The sequence below is a fragment of the Cibotium barometz genome, chromosome 15 (assembly GCF_041138505.1).
Source record: "Cibotium barometz isolate CiBa-2024 chromosome 15, ASM4113850v1, whole genome shotgun sequence".
Taxonomy (NCBI): Eukaryota; Viridiplantae; Streptophyta; class Polypodiopsida; order Cyatheales; family Cibotiaceae; genus Cibotium; species Cibotium barometz.
Genome location: NC_141060.1, coordinates 8,023,404 through 8,028,432, shown reverse-complemented (window position 1 = coordinate 8,028,432; position 5,029 = coordinate 8,023,404). Strand labels below are relative to the sequence as shown.

Sequence of the window (5,029 nt, the reverse complement as noted above, 5' to 3'; positions counted from 1 at the left end):
CTCACACCTCTCTATATAAGAGTTTTGTGGGGAGCAGGCGCAAGACAACATTGCGTTTCTTATGAGCGGCGAAGCGTTTAATTCCTTGTCTGTGTACATGGCGTTGCTTTTTTCATCAATTACTTGTAGTTTTTTTTTTGGGGGGTTACCTTTTTATACTGAGGTTTTTGTACCAGCTTAGCTTCCTGGTATCACAAGACTAACGTCCTTAGGCAGCTTGCTTTCTCGCAGGATAGCTAATTAGAAGAAGCTATGGAGGCTTGGGTGTACAATCCCGCAGATGATGACCGCAGGCTTCCTCACAAATACGTGCCTAATCGCCCAGTATCAGAGGAACACTTGAAAGGTGACATGTTTCGTCAAGTTTAACTCTTTTCGTTATCAACTCAACGCACAGTAAGCTTAACAGTCAGCTTGTTTGCTGCGTTAAAGATTGCGTCATGATGCTCAAGGCCTAAGGGAGGTTTTACTCTTTGTTAATTTAATTTTCGTGTAGAACTCGGCGTCTTACATTGGAAAATAGATGTTGACTGCAACTGGGAGAGAGACCCTACGCTCGAGAGAGTAAAAGGCGACCATGGCTACGTTTATTGGGTAATCAGCTTGTTATTGCAGCTAGCAATAATTAATCGTTTGGTATTTGATTCCTATGATATGGCATTATAAAAACGCAGTACTAGTGCAGCTTACTAATGCAAATGAAGGTGACGACTACTACTACTACTACTACTACTGCATGCATGCATATGTGATATGATTATTACTACCATGATGCAGGAGACGATAACTGTAGCACCTGGCGTTATGGACAACTTTGAGCAGAAGACTGAACACTTCTTTCAGGAACATCTGCATCCCTATGAAGAAAGCCGACTTATCCTTGAAGGCCGTGGTAAATCAAATCAGTCACTTTATTTGGTCATGAAAATCTTCGATGATATTGCATAATTATGAATTACCTTCCTACATGTACGACGCGCCGACCAACGTCAACCCTATTGGCTCCCAAGCAACCCAAATTCCGGTCAAGTAGCTGTCAACGACGTTCATCTTCTTGCATATATACGTCGCCCTCCTCCACTGTGCTGTGCTGCAGTGGGCAACTCACGGAACTTTATTTATCTACCACCAGCGCCTACCTATGTCATGATCATGGTGGTGTGGTCACACATCCCATCAACGTATGATTTGTGGTGACTCTGCACTCACACCTCAGGCAGCGAAAATGTATTTCAACATTACAGAGTTGAAAAATGGTTCACGTCTTCAACGATCCTTCTTGTGGTTTTTATGTTTTAAAAAATCATTGTTCTATCTACACTCTTCTTTTTTTTGTTGTACGTATTTCTTTTTTTGTTGTGAATAAAAGTTTTCCTAATGGTCATCTCATCTCCTAATCCTGCCATTCTCAATAGAAAATGGAAATCCAGAGTTGATTATAAGATAACTTACAATTTCTTTTAAAGAATAGACATTCTAACAATGGTGTTCTACATCCCATAATGAATAGGCAATCTTTGATGAGTTTTCTTTGTGTGTATGCATGTGTGTGTTCATTTGGCTTAGCTAGGATATTTAAAAAAATCTTATCATATTTTGAGTTTGAAGGTATTCTTGGTTAGAAATTATAATAATTACATACAAATAAACACAAGTAGGCCAAGAAATTTGTACATTTATTATTACCTGATGTTTTGAGACAACTTAAGTTATGTATGCCATTCGAAAAAGTTTGTTTTGTGCATAACAAAGGTCATTTATTTATTTTTACGAATTTAGAGGTTGCCAAATGATAAAAGATAAAGATAATTCAAGAAGTGTTTCGCTATTATTTATTTGCACCAATTTAGGAGTTGCAATGTGATACAAGATATAAAAAGTTGAGCTAATTTAGGAAGTGTTTTGCTATTAAGTTGAGGAAAGGTGATTATCAAACATAAGATTTCTATAAAATGTTAACACTAGTTTGTAAGGAAAAAAATTCATTTGTTGTTTGTGGATTCAATAGTGAGTTTTTTTCTCTCAAATAAATTCCTTCTAGGAGATCTTACTCTTTTTTAGATCAAATAAGCTCCTTTTTTGAGATTCTATGAACTCAATATGATAGTCGAAAAAATCTCAAACTTCAAAAAGTTTAAGAAGCATACATATCATTGAGGCTCTCTCGGATCCCATGTGGCCATTAAAAACAAGCCCTACACATGAGTAAAAAAAATTGTTAACACAAACTAGCATGCTCGCTCTGCTGGTAGTGGTGTTAATGGAAAACCCAAATACACAACACTCCTAACAAGAAGCTAGCCATATGAAGAGTACTCTCCTTTTGTGTGTCGTGGGGAACTTCGTAGCTTATCCACCATCTCATGGAAGAGGTAACCACACGAATGCACGCTAGCAATTGAGAAGACCAACCTCTCACTGTCACATCGTAAAAGTTATCTTTGTAGTGCTTAGCACTCCCCATTGTTGCAAGACCTTGCTCCATTGTGCAAGACCATAGTTCACTCTCACTCTCTCACTAGCAAGACATGGCAAGACCGAGAGCAAGAGGAAAAAACTCTCACACAAGCACTACCAAGAGGACAAGACGATAGGGTAGAAAGCTAGAGAACAAGGAGAAAGAGCACACTTTCAATCAACACTCAAGGAGGGAATGTCCCTTTTCTCGTTAGTTAAAGCCACTTATATACATGTCACTTACTCACCACGGGTATTCACACTCACTTTAGTTGGGCATCTAACAGTTAAATGATAAAAGATAAAGAAAGATGAGCTAATTCAAGAAGTGTTTTGCTATTATTTATCTGCACCAATTTAGGAGTTGCAAGATGTAAAAAGTTGAGCTAATTCAGGAAGTGTTTTGCTATTAAGTTGAGGAAAGGTGATTATCAAACATAAGCTTCTATAAAATGTTTAATACTAGTTTGTAAGAAAAAAAATCATTTGTTGTTTTTGGATTCAATAGTGAATTCATTTCTCTCAAATAAATTCCTTATAGGAGATTCTACTCTTTTTTCGATCAAATAGGTTCCTTCTTCGAGATTCTATCAACTCAATATGGTAGTCGAAAAAAATGTCAAACTTCAAAAAGTTTAAGAAGCATACATATCATTGAGGCTCTCATGGGTCTTTCACAACATGGCCAATAAAAACAAGCCCTACACATGAGTCAAAACAAGTGATAACGTAAACTACCATGCAGTCAAGAGTACTCACGTTTTGTGTGTCATGGGGAACTTCATAGCTTATCCACCATCTTAGGGAAGAGGAAACCAAACGAATTCACGCTAGCACTTGAGAAGACCCACCTCCCGCTTTCACACTGCAAAAGTTGTCTATGTAGAGTTTAGCACTCCTCGTTGTTACGCAAGACCATGCTCCACTATGTAAGACAATAGTTCACTCTCACTCTCTCACTAGCAAGACTTGGCAAGATCAAGAGGGCAAGAGGAAAAGACTCTCACACACACTCACTCTCACAGAAGCACTACCAAGAGGACAAGAGGATATGGTAAAGAGCTAGAGGAGAAGGAGCAAGAGCACACTTTCAATCAGTAGACAAGGGAATGTCCCTTTCTCATTAGTAAAAGTCACTTATATACATGCCACTTAATGGCCACGGGCATTTACATTGACTTTAGTTGGGTGCCAAACACTAAAAAAGTGAACTAATGGGAATTAACTAGAGATCTCCCATGAAGTGCATAGGATGATTTCCTTTGTACAACCCATGCCATCCCCATTGAGTATAACATAAAGTGCAAATGCAAGATTAGCGTATGCTACACACATCTAAAATCAAGCTTTGGGTAGACATTGCATGGTTTAGGCGACCAATTGATAGTTCTTGATGTCCGTGGTGGTGGCCATCCCTTTTTAACTGCAAACATCCAAGCCCTTTTCTTAGCTCTTCCATAAGCTAGATATGTCTTCTAATCTCGTTGTTTGTTGATGATGACTTCTCCATTATTCATTGTGTACAAGGCCTTGACAAGATGCTTTTGGTGGTTCCCATTAACCTTAGGTTAAAAGAAACATGTAGGCCAAGTTCATAATGGGAAGAAGCCCACGTTGACGTGGGCTGCTTCCCAATGGTGTGGCCTTGGACTACACTTGGCTTTGCTACCGTGGATATAGACATGCACATAGACTTGCATCAATACATTGTTTGAGGTAGAAGATACATGCACATAGGTATACATGGAAAATTCCTAAGCAAGAATATTGTTTAAGCAACTCTTTTAAGGTAGTTCCTTGATGATGAGGGTTTTTATGTGGAGGGTTTCTATGTGCAAGAATTGTACATAGAGTTAATGTCTATATCCAATAATAGGCTAACCATATCAAGGCCAAGGCCATAACCATTTGAAAAGAATAGTGCCATATGTATCCACAATGTTGAAGGACTAATTAGACTGATTAACTACATGGTTGTTGGGTGTACTCAGTATCTATTTGGGGAGTATATTTTTACTCAATTCAAAAAGAGCCTGCCAGTTTTTTGCATGTATTTTTATCACTATGCAGGTCGTGGTACTCTAGGTTGGATGATTGGTTTGATGGGAAAGCCCAAAACAAAGGCTATACTCACTATCTATTTGGGGAGTATATTTTTATTCAATTCAAAAAAAGCGTGCCAATTTTTTGCATGTATTTTTATCACTATGCAGGTCATGGTACTCTAGGGTGTATGATTAGTTTGATGGGAAAGTCCAAAACAAAGGCTAGACAAGCCATGTGTAGGCCATGTGTAGGCCAAGGGGAAATCGAAACCTAAGCCATATGAAGGCCATCGCCAAAACCACTATGAAGCACCATGCGTCGATGCAGGCTATTTCCCAATGGTTCTGGCTGCCCTAGCCTTCATATGGCTTGGCTACCCTTCATATAGACTTCACATCTAGTGGCCCTTGGCTACCCTTCATATTGACTTCACATCTTGTGGCCCTTGGCTACCCTTCTCACTATGCCTCCTACCCTTCTCACTACGCCTCCTACCCGTATTGGAGGCATGACACCAAACATTTTG

At 39.0% G+C, this 5,029-nt stretch overlaps 1 pseudogene; it reads left to right on the top strand.

The window, feature by feature from the left end:
* Positions 1-252: 252 nt before the first annotated feature.
* LOC147630921 (uncharacterized) lies at positions 253-948 on the top strand (annotated as a pseudogene).
* Positions 949-5,029: the final 4,081 nt, after the last annotated feature.